Source organism: Pinus tabuliformis, chromosome 4_2 (genome assembly GCF_031772625.1).
Source record: "Pinus tabuliformis cultivar Carrire ecotype Pingquan chromosome 4_2, CPIR1, whole genome shotgun sequence".
NCBI lineage: Eukaryota > Viridiplantae > Streptophyta > Pinopsida > Pinales > Pinaceae > Pinus > Pinus tabuliformis.
Window position 1 is genome coordinate 372,084,783 of NC_142304.1, and position 19,867 is coordinate 372,104,649.

The window sequence follows — 19,867 nt, forward strand, 5'->3', positions numbered from 1 at the left end:
TGCATTGATGGTGGGAGGCTGGCCTGCTGGCCACCTCTGCATAGCTTCTGAGCTAAGTGGACTACTAGGCAGCAAAGGCGTTTCTCATGAAAACTGTGCAATTTTCTTGGTAAGAGCAACCGGTCGACTGACTAGAGGGCCAATTGGAAAAACTGTGCAATTTTCTGAGGGAGATAGGGATGGGCACTGGGTGTCTGTCTGGCATGTCTATGCAATTTTCTCAGTGAGTGGAGAGGGCAAAGTTCTATAGCCTCTGTGAACTTTTTTAGGGGAGTCAGTTTTGGGGTGGTTGTTGGGTCAAACTCTCCAATTGACCAGCATGAAGATTGATTGATCTACTTACATACAACGCAACTTGAAATGCCTTGCTTGGTGCTTTTGTGTCATTCTGGGTTAAAATCGATCGAGTCGATGACAGGGTGATGGTCTGGCTGTTAAAGGGGAATCTGGTCACCAGAACTTCAGGAAGTGACTAATTGTGTGAACGAGTGAAAGGTAGATATGTGATCTTGTAAACATACACTTAGGTGACTAGACGGCGAGATGACTCAAACAATCTAGACACACATGCTCAACATGACTAACTAACAATGTGAATGACAAGCATGACACTTGTGATTGATCGTTGGCTGACCGTGACGACGCTTGTGCGATAGTGTATGTGACTTCATGTGTGAGTGCGACAGATGTCTACATAGCGAACAAAACATGTACACACGAAGCGAAGACCTTGAGTATGAATTGAACATGGTCACAAGCATGACATTGACATCAACATGAAAAATTTATTGGTGGAATGATTAAGAAAGGTGGCTGTGAGGACTCACACAAGCTCACGGAGTGAACCCGAGTGCGTGCAGTCATCAAGTAAAAATCTCAAAGGAGGCTCTGAAATTGGGTGCAGGACAATATTTAGGAGGGTGGTTGTAGCCGCTACAACAAGTTCTAGAAATTATTGTTAGGCTCATTTCAGATCGTTGAAAAACTAGGCTCATCAACCTTTATCCTCCAATATTTACACGGAAAGATGGACACTCTTCCCATTAATGGGATAGTTTTTAAAGAATAATTTTTATAAGGATACCTATCCTCTTGTAAATATGTAAATAATCACATGTATATTCCAACTTTTTTTAACTTTGGCAATGTTAGGTAATACAACCTTGTCCTCACATTGGGGTCTCTCATCATTTACATGAAATTTGACTAATTAGAGAAGATATCTTTGAAACAAAATTATAACATTGAAGTTTAGTATTGCATCTATTACAAAGCTCTGAAAGCTTTATATCCATTAAATTCTAAATATCTCATAACTTGAAAACTCTATAAATTAGTTATCCTAGCATTGGTCATGAAATTTTTTCTTTAAAAACTAAAAGATATTTTGATGTTTTGGCATGTTTTGGCTTCAATTATCATCCATTACTCTTAATGAGTGAATATACCTCCCCATCCACTAATTTTAATATTTTCTTGAGTCTAATTCAAAAATATATAAACTTGAAAGATAAGAGGTCTCAACATGAGTTAACTTACTATCATGATGGGAAACCAATGATATTGACATTATCAACACTGGCCACCAAACTAAGATAATGGCTTATGGTTATATAACCATAAGACAAGAGGTCTCATCATGAGCCGACTTGTTCAATATCATTATAACTTGTGAATGGCATTGTCATAATCTGGTTACCAAGCTAGGATAATGGCTTTCAAGTAAACTTTAAAACAAAAATATCCTAAAAGAAAAGATTAAATACCTCTAAGAATATTAATATAAGTGGATGGGATACTAGTATATCTTTGGTTAAATGGTAACCCTGTCAAGGCTATGGATGCTTGCTGGCAGTAGTGGCTCTACCAGTGACAAAAAGGTCTATCTTAAAAGCTAAGCTTCTATAGTTCTTAACTTTATCTTTATAATTGATTAAATGACAAACAAGGGTAATAAATATTTTCATCAATAAACAAGTTATGAGATAATTCACAAAATGATGAGTTCTTTTATTTAGAGTAATCTTTATCAATCAAAACTTCAAGTATTTTTACCTTTCTAAGTATTTTCCTTTAATAGTTTAAAACTTCATTTATTTTTTAATAGAGATAACTGCTTCACCCAGTATGTCACCAATTGTTGTACTACTCAACAACCCCCCATTAAGGTTAATAGTAGAACTAATAAATAATGGGGACCGTTTTTTGTGTATATAAAATCCCTTAGTTTTAATCAAATAAGACAATATTAATTTTATTTTTCCAAAAAACTTTACTAAATGAGAAATCCCCCTTATCAGGGCCTTCATATTGGAGCTTAGGCCCATAAGGCATATTCACAAATAAGCTACCCATTGGATTTTGTTTAAAATATATTATCGGAAGAACTTTATCATAATATATTAAATATTGTAACATGTCCTTGTGATAAAACCTTCCCTGATAAAAGTTTTCAAACATATTAAGTATAAATGTAATAAAGCTTCTTTGCAAATATAATAGTAAAATCCTCACCCCATTGGATTTCCACGTAGCATTATTGGAGCTTTTGAATATCAGAGTTTTGAATGTCACCATCACTCTAAATATTATGATATCTAGATTCCCCAATCCTCTGATATCTCTTCCCACTCATCCTCTGATATATGACATCTTCGATACTCTGATGTCCTCATATCGTCGATCTCTGTTATTCCCAAACCTCTAATCTCCGATAAAATCCCCCTATTCATGTCAGAACTTTGATATTGGGACTTCCAATCGGTTTTTACTCTTTCCAACCCCTGATATCAAATCTCTGATACAAGACCTCCGAACTCCCTTCCCACTTGTATTTTTCAATCATTACATTATAATAATAAAAGCCTATCGGAAAATGGGAATCTCGCATGTTTGAATGGTATAACCATAAGATTTCTCTGATATAATCCTCTGATATGTTGACATGTATGAAAGCCCATGTGAATCCATGTTTTATCATTTAATGGCTAAATGTAACGAATTTATGATTTCAAAGTTCTAAATGATTTCATTATTGCGACTCGATATCACTAGATTTTGCTCATAAAAGACATAAATTGATATGAAATTGGTTATTCGCTCTAAGGAATTCTTCAGTTAAGGAAGTCTCCACTTATTCCCGTGTTTTCCTTTGCAGGCTAGTCCCAATAAGAAAAGCTCAATAGAAATGTCTAGGGAAACTAAACCCAGGAAGAAACTCGTTGTTCAACAACAACCAGTCGCTCCTCCACCTGAAGCTACCGAAATTCATGCATTATTCTCAGACAGAACTTGCATTCCCAATGCTGGAAGCTCTTCTTGGGAATCCATTTATAATCTCTTTGAAGATGAAGAACACAGGTGACTGAGAAAACAGTTACAGATGAGGATTATGGCCATGTTTTTGAAACTACTTATAGCAACGTCACCAATTCATTCCTGTATAGGATTGCAACCTCACCCAACATCCTGGCCCAACATCAACCATTTGAATATTGCATAAAGTAATTTCATGACTAAGAGGAACACAATTATTGGGTCATTCACCAATAGTGATTTGAGAAAAATGTATCAGCTACATTGCCCTAGAAAAAATACGACAAGCAATTTTTAGAGAAATTCACGAAGGAAAATGAATATCAGTTAGAGGTCATCAAAGGATGGAGAAGGGATCCCAACAAACACAATCATGAGGATAAAGTTATGTATGCTATTTCTTCCATTTCCAGACCATTATGTTATATAGCTACTATGATGTGTAGAATTTTTGGTCACCCTAATACTCAGAAATTCTCAGACTAGTGGGTACCCTTAATTCATGGTTCCTTAGATGGATATGTTATGTATTGGGGAACTATATTATTTGATACCATAAGCACCCAAATACTGAATTATAGGAAGAAACACACTTTTCTGAGAACATTGTTCCCCTTTCTATATGAGAGACTATATAATGGATGTTATCTATTTTACCTCTGATTTTAAATCTATGGGATGGAAATGGACCATAGAAGATCGTACAACTATCCATATCTATCATAACATACTCTAGGAATACAACTACCAGCCTCATCTCTATAAAAGTTTCCATGGAGTTATGTTGCCCATTCACGAAAGTTTCTTTAATGAGAGAGCTCCTAGACTTTCACCTGAAGCCAAAAATTATTTATTATGAATTGGAAGATGGCTTGGAGAAGAATTATTCACTTATATCTTGATATTTGGTAGTCTTGCAAACCCTCATGTGTTTCCCCTTTATGTTCCTGATAAACTTCTAACCCGAGAGATAGCCTACCAAACTATAAGGAATGGCCTTTCCTATTCAATGTGGTGTCTATACTCTTAACAAATTTAGGCATGCTACTCTTGAGATTGAACAAATTCAACGTTTAAATTTTCCAACTATTCCCGGTAGACAATATGATCCTAATGATACTCCCAAGAATGTCACTATACAAGTGAAGCTTAGGCAATTCAAAAATGATCTAGATAAAATTTTTGATCTATTTGAATCAGTTTCTATCTATTCAGAGGTTGAGAAACTAGTAGCAGCACATTTAACTCCGAGGAATTGATTCAGTTGAAACCTTACAAGAATAAAAGGACATCTCACTTTCCTATGGATTTATTGATGTTTCATCAACAAAATATAGAGCATGACAAAGATTCAGCTAGTAAAATATTAGTCCCTAATGCATCTAAGATAAAAGAGATAGACACTTCTTCTTCTTCTCAAGAAAAAGAAACTCTAATAGACAAAAATCCAGATGCAATATGGGAGCAGTTCACAAAAGAAATAGACCCTAAAAATATGAGGGCTCCATTCCAGATGAAGATTACACAAACCATTGAAGTTACAGGGAAGACCTCACTTACTATTGAGGATTTCGATGAAGCTTTGGAAACTCATGATTTAGAAGTTATCCTGGTATTCCTAAACTCTAAGGTTGTTTCGAAAATTCAAGAAATTCCTCCTCTTGATGTGTTTTATAGTCCAAAAAATAAAATCGTGGTTAGAAGACAGAGAAAAAGAAAGAGAATTGAACACACCCATGCTCTAGTCCCTGGTAATGTTTCCTTTGAAGTAATTTGGAATGATGCTCAAGTTACTCCTACTGAGGATCTCATAAGGCTTTAACAATTTGTAGGAGCATATGCCAGTGCTACTATTGAAAAAGTCTCTAAAGTACAATGACACTAAAGGGAGAAAGATGAAATGATTAAGCAGCTAGAACATGGTTTTGAGAATGCAAGACAAGTAATTGCTCAATAGTGCGAAGCACAACTTATAAAACTACAAAAGAACTTCAATGACCTAAAGATTCAAAATGAATCTGATCTGAAGAGTAGGGATACTCAAATCCAGGAACCTCAACAAAAGATAGAGCAATTAAATATGAATCCTGAAATAACTTAATTCAAGAAGGAAGGAGGAGAACTAAAAAATATCCTTGCTCAACAACAGGTGTTTTTCTGTCATAAATTAACCATTGTCCATGACTTATGTGGATCGAGCGATTCATTAGTGACTCAATTGTCTAATCCGAGAACATACTATAGGGAAGTTGAGGAGAATATTTCAGATTATATAGACTAGTAAGATAGTACTGAGGGGAGATCAACTAATCTCCCTAAAATTAAAGAATCACAGAAAGAGATTGTTTTCCAATAGTGGGAAATAAAACTCAAGCATGTACAAATGGTAATCTTCAATGCCAGGGATATTTCAAGCAATCTCACAGAATCAATTAGTGACAGCTTATTACAGGCCAACTTGATTTCAAACTGCCCTGAGGATAATTTGCCCAATGTGAAAATGTTAACCAAAAATAGAAGGACTCATCAAAAAAGAAGGTTGACAAAATCAAGAATCTATTAAAAGTTGACTTGGAATGCCATTGGCATTTCTTAGTTAAACCATATAGTTAGTGGCTGATGGCAAGGTGTCTCTCCAACACGAACACCCATCTACTTCCAGCACTCAATGATGCATTATTCACTGCATGTATGTGCATAGAACCTCATCATCCACCTGAATTAAAGCCAATAATAGATATATGTGAACTTCGGCAGCATATGGGAGAGCACATTTCTCTCAGCCATAGTCAAGTTGTTACAACTATAATCTATTATTATCTTTTTACTTTATTTTAAGTGTGGTTTGTTGAAACTACTCCAGTCTTTTATGGTACTTTTCTATATTTGCATTTTCATTAGAAACTATAAATCCCTTTCATTTCTATGAAGAAAGTGTTCTGAATTTTGGCAAGAAATATTTTGGTTTGCACTATTGTAACTTGAAGTGATCTTAATAGAAAGCGGAACTGTTACTGTTTCACTTACGAGTAGAGTCAAAATATATCAAGTACTACTATCTATGTATCAATACTATGTTTATGGTATTGAATGGTTATTTTAATTGTGTTCATCATATATGTTCTTGCAAGCAATTAATCATTTATCACTATTGATGTGTTTGATTGATTTTTTTAAGAATATGCATGAACCACGATATCTTATATGTGAAAATTAGTTTCATCAACTGATTTAATTAACTATATAGTTAAATTATTTATCTTCATTCATTTTCACCTCATAAAGGATTTAGTGATCTATATTTTCATGTTAAATGTGAAATCTTTCTAAAGTCACATATATAGAGAAAGCTTTCCTGGGATAGATATTTTAAGTCTATTTATTATTATTTCTTAGTTTTATTCATGTCATTAGCCCCAAAATTATATATCTCATCCTTTTTAATATCTTATATTAAGGGAAACTAGTCCCATAATCCCATCCAGGGCCACCACTCCAAATGGAAAAAGCAGCCCCCTTAAGTTCCTAATCGGGTGGTTTTCCTTGATGTTGTGGCAAATAATTTCGAGCCTTCAAAAAGTCTCTAATAACCATGAAATTATTGAAATTTTGAACATAGGGCTTGAATTAATCCTTGGAATAATGTGTCAATTTTTTCTCAGTTATTCAAGCCATATCCAATCCCCATGTGTAAGAAATTTCCACTTTTTCCATCAAAATATAAAAACCTGCATTTAAAGTATGAATTATCCCATTTTAAAAATCCAAAATCAAATTTTGTTTTTTATTTAAAATAAATATAAATGATTAAAATCCAATATTCATACTTAAAGCATATTCAGTTATATCACAAAATAAAGTGGCACCTACACACCTCCACATTAGAATAGTCCTAGTCCAAGTCTTGCACACTTGCACTTGTACCTATACCACTATCTGTACCTGTACCATCACATGTAATTATACCATCACATGTACCTATACCTATACCTGTACCATCACTTGTACTTGTACTCTGCTGCAATCTATGCACAATCTCCATATCTGACATCCTACTGTCCTACCCGCAAGATCTTGTCCTGTCAATCTATACCACAAGAACTCATAGCTACTAAGTGATTCACATGTATCTATCTACTGAGAACATCTTCCACCCTATTCTCCTTACCTTTGATGTACTTGATCTTGAAATCAAACTCATTGATCGTGGCCAACAATCTAGCCCGCTTGGCATTCAGATTCAGTTGGTCAAACAAATACCTCAACCCAATGTGATCACTCATAAGCACAAATTTCCTGCCAAGAAGATAGTGCCTCCACATCTTGAGTGCATGTATAATCACTGCTAGATCAAGATCATTTGTTGGGTATTTATGCTCGTTCTCATTTAGTTTCTGGGACTCATAACATACCACCTGTCTGTCCTACATAAGGACTCCAGCAAGCCCTCTATTGCAAGCATATGTGGATACCACAAATTCCTTATCTGGATCTGCAATATGTAGTACTTATGCATGTGTCAACAACTACTTAAGCTGCTCAAAGATAGCCTCACACTCCTCAGTCCATTCGAACTTCTTACCTTTCCTCTGCAAGGATGTATTTGGATAAGCAATCTTTGAAAGGTGATGAACCTCCTGTAATATCCTGCCAGACCCATGAAATATCTAACCTCATCTACACTCTTAGGAGTTACCCACTCCATGATGGCCCTTATCTTCTCTGGATCTTCTGTAATTCCTTCCTTTGAGACAACATGTGCTAAGTAGTGCACCTCAGTCTAAAAGAAACTACACTTGCTGATCCTTAGCATACAATTGATGCTCCCTCAACAACCTCAATACTGTTGTAAGTTCTTAGTGTGCTCTTCCTCATTTTTAGAAAATACCAGTATATCATCAGTGAACACAATAAAAAACTTATCCAAATATGGACGCAACACACTATTCATCAAGAACATGAATGTGGCTTGAGGACTAGTTAAGATAAATGGAACTACAAAAAACTCATAATTCCCATACCTGGTCCTGAATGTAGTCTTGTAAATGTCCTCTTCCTTGATGCGTACCTGATAGTATCTAGATATTAGATCAATATTTGATAACACTGCTACCCCTTTTAGTTAATCGAACAAGGAATCAAACCTTAGCGAAGGGTACCTGTTCTTGGTAGTCGCTTTGTCAATCTGAGAGTACCATATTTCTTCCTCACAAACAAGACTGGTGTGGCACATGGTGATACACTTGGCATAATGTATCCCTTGTCCAACATTTTGTTCAGTTGCAATTTTAACTCAACCAACTCAGGTGTGCTCATGATCATGTAGGGTGATTTTGATGCTAGAGCTGCCCCTAGCACTAACTCAATAAAAAATATACCTCCCCATGAGGTGGCAACTCTATAATGTCTTCAGGAAATACATCCTACAACTGTTGCAAAACTGGGTACTTGTTCAACACATATTCATCCTCGGGCTCCTTACACTTATCACTAGAAATGTGTACTACAAATAGCTTTCACCCCTTCCTACAGCTACACTTTACTTGCATAGCTATCACCATCCTAACTGAGGTGGCTTTATTCTTACCTTGCAAGACTCTTGGTTCTCCATTGTCATCAACACACTCAATATTTTGTCATAGTACTCAACTTTGGTTCTTTGTAGATACAACCAATCCATGCCCAATAACATATTGTATGAACCAAATAGTAATACATTTAAATGTGTTGATGTGGGCATACCATTCAAATCAAATGCACAAGATCTTACCCAATGAAACACTTGCTTCTTTGTACCTATAGCTAACTACACTAACCAAGACTTTGCATGGAACTCCTTATTCAAACCGCACTTATCCACTAAGTCAGGATTAACATAGCTATAATTAGATTCAGGGTCAATTAAAATAGAAATAACTCAATCACGAACCTTATCGTCCATCTCGATGATAGATGTCTGATTCTCTGCTTGTTTGTTATCCAAGGCTGCATAGATATGTGGAATACTCTGATCAATGTCTCCAACAATCTGTGCCTCCCGTGGACTATATATCTAACGTCTACCACCTTGATTATGTGGACAATATCTCCTGCGATGATCTTTGCCACAAGTCCAACATTTTATAGGCATCCATCCTCCATCCTTATTATTTTCTTTATATCGATGTCCTCGTCCTCTATCTGACACATTGAACCTCTTAGGTGGCCAACATTCTCTTATTTATCTGTACCCCATGGCCTTGCTCACATCTTATCCTATTTTCCTTTGTTCTTTACATTACCTCTCCAACTGGGCTTACTCTCAGTGTTGCACCGTGATTGTTCATAACATTTCTTTATATTCTGAATGGCCTCCTCGAATTATCTAGGCTCATCAAATTCAATCCTATATTTGAATGCAAATGTTAGTCCACTAATGGATCTCAGAATCTTAGCCTTCTCCTCCTTGAGGTAAGGCACATACCTCAGCAGTTCCAAGAACTTACTGGTGTTCATCTTTAGTTCATAAAATTATTTTTCCTTTTCATCAAATTACCTCTCCAACATATAGTTTTCTTGAATAGCCATTCAAATTCACTCCATGTCATATCTTCCTCATTTATGTCCCTCTTTACATCTTCCCACTAGATGTATGCTTTACCTTTAAGACTGGAAGTAGCCACTATAGCTTTCATGTTCTCTGAGTAGTCATGCAACCTAAAGAACTTCTTCATATTGAGTAACCAAGCCTCTGCATCTTGTGATCTCTTTACCTCTCCATTAAATTTAGGCAGCTTCACTTTCTTAAATTCATCTGGCAAGTATCCCCTACCACTCTACCTGTAAGGATAATATTGATGATGATCATAGTGCTTATCTGAATCAAAACTACAGTCATACATGTGTTTATCCCTTCTCCTCTCAGGAGTGTCCAACAATATTCCATCTACGATTGTGTCCTCTTTATCTGATCGGTGACCACCATGTGATCTACTGTCATATGCCCCATTAGTTTTATTCTTCTACCCATGACTGATCCAAAGTGGTCCTTGCCACTATAAATCTAACAAGATCAAGAGTATCACTGCATTTACCTCTACTAACTTTTCTTGTGTCTGTATGATCCGATCATTATATGCCTTACAAATTGTTACCTCTTACTTTAAACTTCTCAATGTTACTGACCAAATCGAAAGAGTTCCCAACACCATACTACTATTCGGATTCATAGGGAGAGTCTAAGTAGTAAACCATCTTGGTAGCCATTTGATATTTCTTCCTGCAAGGCATAATATGTTAGATAAACCAAATCACAATAAATCAATGTACCTTAGTATAGCTCGGGGAGGATACCTTATTTGCAATACCACCAAATCAACGTGATACATGTATAACATAATCATAGGAGCATATCGACATATACAAGTAAATGTATCAACTCATAAACATCATTCTAGGTAGAGTCTAGTCATCAATGCAAGGCCATACCAACAATGCATGTTATGACCTCATGCATGACAAAAACCATTATTCCATTATACCCATTGATACATGAAATTGGCAATATGTATAAGAAATTCCTAACTAACTTCAAATACCCATAAACACATGTAGTCGAACATAATCGACTAGTTCTTACAATCAACCTACAAGACAGATACCTGTAATCCAAATATTTAAGAATGTGACCTAACATACAAGGATGTAAGTAGGTGACACAAAATCAACATATAAGTGACATATAACCATATGCAACGAGTCACATGCTCATGACAAATATGTTTCATGAAATCAATATCAAATTCTCCATGATAACCATACTATAATCCTAATCAATCATCAAGAAAATGTAACAAGTATATAAGTGTAAGAGACACACATGCAATTGACATGCATGGATGACTAACACATGCAACCTATCCAGTCCGAGATTTTAACCATGCTCTCACACCACTGTAACACCCTCCTCCTAGGCCTAACCAAAGTAAGCATGCCAACTAGGTAAACATGAGACGAGAGGCTACTATGATCATATTCGACCTCCTATGTGACCTTAAGGAAGTGGAATCGATGGAACATCACATTTTGTCATCCAACATCATCAACAGAACCCTCAGGAGACAAGTTAGCCACGTAGATAGTTTGTCCCTGGGTCCCACTACTATTTTATGTCTCTTAGGCCATAGTCGCTCTCATGCTATGGGCAAGGGAGTGCCTAGAAACCCAAATTTCTCTCATAGGCTTGCCTGCCAGCGACTCTGAACCAAACATGTTAGTTCTGTACCAGTGACCACAGGAATTAAGCCACTTTTTTAGGCCTAGAGCCCAGGCCACTACCCAGAATGGAATGAAATATCATAATAAAGTAAAGTATAGGGAAACAATGACGAAAAGGTAAATAGTTGATCAATACCTTAACCAGACCCCTACTAGCCATGACATTCATTTCATCAAACATATCATCAAAATGTAACATACAGGTGTAAACAACAAAATTAAGTGTAGGGATCTCATACTTATCTGAGAATCCCATTTTCTACATATTCATATATTAGGTCATAAACGCATTATCCATTCATATACAAGTAAAAACATGAGAGAGACATACATAGTTATTGTCATAAAATGTGCATATAACCAACATAGCAGAAACAAAATACAATAAACATATCAGCCATAAAAATCCATATATACATTAGTACCTTTACACATGAAAATCATGGGAATGAATTTCTCATTAATCAATGCAATAAAGCAACTAGAGATGGGACTACCATGTTCCACCCGGCCGTAGAATGGCTGAGCCGAATCTCTCTTCAGCCATTCATCCTTGTGCCATATTCCAAGCATGAATGTGTGATCTTATAGAACACATCAATCAAAACTCATCGAGGTCTTCTAGAGGCCATCCACCTTAACCCATCAAATAATGATTCCACCTCACGGTCAGACATCACAAAACCATCATCAGATTGGTCTCCATCCAAGCCTTCCAGGGCTTCTAGAGTGTCTGTCCAGCCAAGGCTTCCATAAATAGTAACTCAACCCAAATCTTATACATGGCTTCCAAAGCATTTGTCCAACCAAGGCTTCCAAGACTAGTAACTCAACTCACCAAGGACTTCGAGAGTTTTTTTCCAACCAACGCTTCCAGGACTAGTAACTCAACCCAAGCTATTACAAGGCTTCCAGAGCGTTTGTCCAACTAGGGCCTCCGGGACTAATAACTCAACCCAAGCTAGGGAAACATGAGGACCAACCAAAAACAAAGAATGAAAGTAAACACAAAATCACCATAGCTATCCAAGAAATGGAAAGGCTAGGAAATCCACTGTCGATCCAAGTAATCCTGCGTGCAAATGATAGATCAAAACCAAGAAACCACATGCATATGCCATGCATGCCAAAACTAGTGAATAAATCATACATGCAACTCGATACTTGCAAGAAAATCTGATGTAGTTGTTAATGTCAATGTCTTCTTGCACTTTCCTGCTCTTTCGTTTCCTTCTTGTTCCAAGAATCAAATTATGCCACACCCTCCACGAGTGCTCCGAGAAAACTCTAGTTATCCAAGAGTATAAGAGAGAGAGAGAGAGATAATATAATGACAGAAAGCTTCAACACTGAACTGACAAATGTTACCAACTAATCCTCAAAACACCTTTTATGGATGAGGCCTCTATTTTCTTCATTTTCCATTATATTCATTTATTTTCCTCCTCACATGCAACTTGTGACTCTTTGGCATCCCTTTTCTCCTAATTTCCATTATTTTCATAAATAAATGTGCCAAAATGACATTTTTCCTTTTAATTCCTTAGCCATTGCCTTTGCCAATTTCCTTAGCCATAAACAACCAAATGAACAACCCCTAGGATGTCTTTCCCAACATTAAGCTTGTAATAAGAGTTCGATCAACCATGGTTATTGTTTTTAACTTTATTGCATGGAATTTTCACCAGGGCTGTAAAAGTAATGCTATAATTGTCGTGAAGGCTATAGTCGATCTCTCGCAAGGCATCCACATCATACTTCTAATCAATATGTTTCCCATAACAAAGACATAAATCATGGAAGGGGCTTGAAGGGTATGTCTCGAATCTCCATTGGGCCTGTTTAGCCAAAATCCATATTTCTGACTTTTTAAATAAACAAATTATCAATTAAAAGTGAAAATAAACCTTAGTTTTGATAAATTACAATGTCAAATGGCATGGAGATTACAAGTTTACAAATATTTCTGCACTTAGAATACAGATCCTTAATTTTGATTTTGCTTGAAAATCTTAGAGTTCAAACATAACTTTTATTAAGGATCCTCATTCTAACCAGGCATAGGAGGTCTGCACCAGACATAAAAACCATACCATCCTGAATATGAGGACCGCAGTTCACAGCGAGTAAGCTTTCCCACTATATTAGAATCTAACCTTTTTTTTTTTAATCTAAATGATTACTATTATTGGGATTGTTATTCTTGCATTGTCGATAATGATTAAAACTTGTATGGATTAAAAGAAACAACAATGGATCTTCGAAGAAATTAGCTGACTTAAAAGCATTTTTTTGTTCTTTAATACTTGCCTCAATGATTTTATTTTTATTTTTTATTTTTAATTCATTTGTTGTTCTATTTTGCAAGGTGTTTTTTTCTTATAGGTTGTGCTAGTAGGAGGGTTTCAAGGTCTAGAGTTTGAATCTAGCTTTAATACAATATGAGAGGACCTAACCTAGGTCTTCTAACTAAATTAAATTTATCATTTAATTTAAACACAATAAGAAGGAAAATAGTTTAGCTCAACATTTATTTGATGATTATGGGTATGGATATTTAAGAAGACACCTTGGCAATAAAAATATGTATATTTAATTTACAAGTAAATTGGAGAAGACCATATCATATCCAAAAATATATTTGAGAAGACAATTTGGGAATATAAATATGGATATTTAATTTAGAAATAAATTGGATAAGAACACATTTTATCCAAAAGTAGATTTGAGAAGACACATTGAGAATAAAAGAAAAATAAATAATAAAAGTAATGTTAGTAAAATAAAATTACATGTTCACAAGTGTAGCTTTATACCAATATTACTTAATAATTGTAAGTCAATATCTGCAGGTTAATTAAACACTGATCAAAATTAGCCTCGTAGGATCAAGTATGGCAATACAAATCACATAACTTGACAAACAAAATAATAATAAAAAAGAGGGAAAAAAATTGTTGAAAATAAAAGGGTGTATAGAACACAAGTCAAATATTATTTTGTCATAAAAAAAATTATATAATTAAAAAAAAAAAAAAACTATATTGTGTTTTTTTTTTCAATTTTTTTGATTAAAAATATATATTGAAGAGGCTTAGATGTCCCCGGGTACAGTAGGGATTAATAGTGCAAATCATTTTACGACTCACACAATTTAACAAACCAGCAAAAGTAAACAAAAGGGAAAAAATTATTGGAAATAAAAGGTGTATAAAATACTAATGAAATATTAATTTGTCACACAAAAAATTAATAAAAGATCGGACAACTATATTATGTGTTGATTGTTTTCAATTTCTTTGATTAAAAATATATATTGAACATTAAACCACATGTTGGGAACAAAATTCACTCGCTAACTTTTCCTATAATGTACAATCACAAACATTTTCTCTTGTTTTAGGTTACAAACACAAACATTTTCTTTAGCAACTTGTGATCCATTGGTGTTTGTATGGGTCATGATACCACAACTTTAGGATACCTTTATGGACTAAGTTTTTATGCGAATTGAACCTTGGCCAATGACGAAAAAGCCTTAGATTTCCACTATTAAATGTAACCCTTTTGAACCTAGAATAAACATTTAATTAAGCCTATAATTATAATATTAAATAATATAATATTTTTTATAAAATATTATTATTAAAAAACTTATTTACATCAAAACTATTTTTTACTATTATATTGAGAGATTTAATTTAAAATATGTAAAATATAAAGTATGGCATGTTTATTGAATGATGGAACCGATTAATGATTAAATTAACAAAACTACCACTACTACTTTTATAACAAAATAAATAAAAAACAATCCAAAAACAAAATCATATATATAGAAAAATACAAATAAACTTATAATAAAATAAACAAAAAACAATCCACCAACAAAATTATATGTAGAAAAAATACAAACAAACTCATACAAAAATATAGGGGATGAACATCAAAATAAAAATAAGCAAAGTACATAATAATGTATAAACAATAACATGAAAATTTCAAGATATTTACATTAAAATGTTTGAATTAAAAGATAGCACATTCCTTACCATAATTAAAAAGAACACATTCCTTACCAGATTTTTCTTTTTAATATAGAAAAACATAAAAAATTACAATTAATTTCTATAAATTAAATTAAATTTATTAATAAAATATTTTTATTAAAAAATTACTTATATTATATTAAAATTATATATATAAAAACTCATGGAGTTGTTTATGGAGGTGGAATTGTGCAACGATTCTGATAAAAAAATTGTAGAGGTAGTGTTTGGATGATGTTTTTGATAGTGGAAATAGATTTAGCACCATCAAAAATTACTAAAGCACCTAAAATTATGAATTTTAATAGATTATACTTGGATTTACAAAACTCTTTGCTGAACTTTTTCAAAATATGACTGAAATTTCCATAACTTTCAGGACAAAAAAACATAATTGTTAGACTACTTCTAAACATATCATTCACAAATTCCCATGTTTTACTTTCTAATTGGTCTAGAATATAATTAAGATACTGCAACATAGGATGAACCAGCCTTCCCATCTAAATAATCAAATAACTAACCATCTCATACAAATTGAAAGTTTTTCTCGCCTTTATATCCAAGTTAAAAGTAGAAACGGAATCAACTGCAACATAGGATGAACTACCCTCCCATCTAAATAATCCAATAACTAGCCATCCCATACAAATTGAAAGTTTTTCTGGCTTTTATATCCAGGTTAAAAGTAGAAATTGAATCATTGCTAAAAGTTGGGAAGTTGGAATTATCATTACCATTGGGATAGGATAAACAAGTACATAAAAGCGTAACTTAATTTTCGACATTATTCAAAGCTCACTTAATTTTTGAAAATATTAACTTGATTATATATAGTCTAGTTCGTGAAGCCAATCTACCTGCTTGATGTGATAATAGGTTCTTCGCTTCCTTGATCGTTGGTGAATTGAAAGTTGTCGTCAGAACAGATTCCTTCATAATTTTTCGTCCCTGCTCCCAATGACATAGCAGGTTCCATATGGAACTCTTCCCATCCAAGCAATCCTCCATTCCAATGACAGATAAAAACCAAGAAAGCACATGCATATGCCATGCATGCCAAAACTAGTGAATAAATCATAGATGAAACTCTATACTTGCAAGAAAATATGATGTAGTTGCTAATGTCGATGTCTTCTTGAACTTTCCTGCTCTTCCATTGCCTTCTTGCTCCAAGAATCCAATTATGCCACACTCTCCAAGAGTGCTCCAAGAAAACTCTAGTTACCAATTGACAACACTGAACTAAGAGAGAGAGTATAATGAGAGAGAGCTTTAACACTGAACTGACAAAAGGTTACCAACTGATCCTCAGAAGCCTCTTTATGGATGAGGCCTCTATTTCCTTCATTTTCAATTATATTCCTTTATTTTCCTACTCACATGTAGCCTGTGACTCTTTGGCCTCCCTTTTCTCCTAATTTTCATTATTTTCATAAATAAATGTGCCAAAATGACATCTTTCCTTTTAATTTCTTAGCCATTGCCTTTGCCAATTTTCGTAGCCATAAACAACCAAATGAACACCCCCTAGGATGTCTTGCCCAACATTCAACTTGTAATAAGTGTCCCATCAACCGTGGTTATTGTTTCTTACTTTTATTGAATCGAATTTTCACCAGGGATGTTAAAATAATGCTATAATCATTGTGAAGGCTATGGTCGATCTCTCGCAAGGCATCCACATCATACTTCTAATCAATATGTTGCCCATAACATAGACATAAATCATGGAAGGGGGTTGAAGGGTATGTCTCGAATCTCCATTGGGCCTGTTTAGCCAAAAGCCATTTTTTTGACTTTTTAAATTAAAAAATTATCAATTAAAAGTGAAAATAAATCTTAGTTTTGACAAATTACAATGTCAAATGGCATGTAGAATACAAATTTACAAAATTTTCTACACTTAGAAAAGAGATCCTTAATTTTGATTTTGCTTGGAAATCTTAGAGTTCAAACACAACTTTTATGAAGGATCCTCATTCTAACCAGGCATAGGAGGTCTGCACTAGACATAAAAACCAGACCAGCCTAAATATGAGAACCACAGTTCATAGCAAGTAAGCTTTCCCACTATATTAGAACCTAACCTTTTTTTCTTTTCTTTTTTTAAATATAAATGATTAGTACTATCGGGATTGTTATTCTTGTGTTGATAATGATTAAAACTTGTATGGATTAAAAGAAACAAAAAATGATCTTAAAAGAATTAGCTAAATTAAAAGCATTTTGTTGTTCTTTGATACTTGCCTCAATGATTTTATTTTTTTTTTCTATTAATTTATTGTTGTTTTTATTTTTCAAAGTGTTTTTCTTATAAGTTGTGCTAGTAGGTGGGTCTCGAGGTTTAGAGTTTGAATCTAAGCTCTGATACCATATGAGAGGACCTAACCTAGGTCTTCTAACTAAACTAAATTCATCATTTAATTTAAACACAATAAGAAGGAAAATAGCCTATTTATAGCTCAACATTTATTTGATGATTATGGATATGGATATTTAAGAAGACACCCTGGGAATAAAAATATGGATATTTAATTTACAACTAAATTGGAGAAGACCATATCGTATCCAAAAATATATTTGAGAAGACAACTTGGGAATATAAATATGGATATTTAATTTAGAAATAAATTGGGTAAGAACACATTTTTCCAAAAGTAGATTTGAGAAGACACCTTGGGAATAAAATAATAAAAAATAATAAAAGTAATATTAGTAAAATAAAATTACAGGTTCACAAGTGTAGCTTTATACCAATATTACTTAATAATTTTAAGTCAATATCTGCAGGTTAATTAAACATTGATCAAAATTAGCCTCGTATGATCAAGTAGGGCAATACAGACAAAAAAAATTAATAATAAAGAAGAGGAAAAAAATTGTTCGAAATAAAAGGGTGTATATAACACAAGTCAAATATTAATTTGTCATAAAAAAAATTATATAATTAAAAAAAAATAACAACAACTACTATATTATGTGTTGTTTTTTTCTTCAATTTTTTTTTAATTAAAAATATACATTGAAGAGGCTTAGATGTCCCCTGATATAGTATGGGTTAAGAGTGCAAATCATTTTAGGACTGACATAATTTAACAAACCAACAAAAGTAAACAAAAGGGAAAAAATTGTTGGAAATAAAAGGTGTATAAAATACTAATCAAATATTAATTTGTCATAAAAAGAGTTATATAACTGAATGTTTTCAATTTCTTTGATTAAAAATATATATTGAACATTAAACCACGTGTTGGGAACAAAAGTCACTTGCTAACTTTTCCTGTAATTTACAATGACAAACATTTTCTCTTGTTTTAACTTACAAACATAAACATAAGCAACTAGTGATCCACTGATGTTTGTATAAGTCATGATACCACAACTTTAAGGTTCCTTTATGTTTCTTTATGGACTAAGTTTTTATGCGAATTGAACCTTGACCAATGGCAAAAAAGCTTGGATTTCCACTATTAGATGCAATCCTTTTGAACCTAGAATACACATTTAATTAAGCATATAGTTAAAATATTAAATAATATAACTATTTTTTATAAAATATTATTATTAAAAAACTTTTTACATGAAAACTATCTTTTTACTATTATATTGAGAGATTTAATTTAACATATGTAAAATATAAAATATGCTATGTTTATTGAATGATGGAACGGATTAAGTTATAATAATGATTAAATTAACAAACCCACCACTAGTACTTTTATAATAAAATAAATAAAACAATCCACCGGCAAAATCATATATATAGAAAAATACAAATAAACTTATAACAAAATAAATAAAAAAACAATCCACCAACAAAATTATATATAAAAAAATACAAACAAACTTATACCAAAAAAATATAAGGGATGAACATCCAAATAATAAGCAAAGTACATAATAAATGTTTTATAATTTTTTTATCAATATTATATTAATTATTTTATATTAAATTATAAAATTAGATGAAATGAATAAAATTACTTTATATATAAAATAAAAGTAAATAGTTATATATTAATTTTTATATCAAAATCATCTTCAAAATGAATGTATAAACAATAACATGACAATTTCAAGATTTTCACATTAAAAAGATTGAATTAAAAATAACACATTCTTTACTATAATTTACTTTTTAATATAAAAAATTGTAAAAAATTATATTTAATTTCTATAAATTAAATTAAATTTATTAATAAAATATTTTTATTAAAAAATTATTTATATTATATTGATGATAA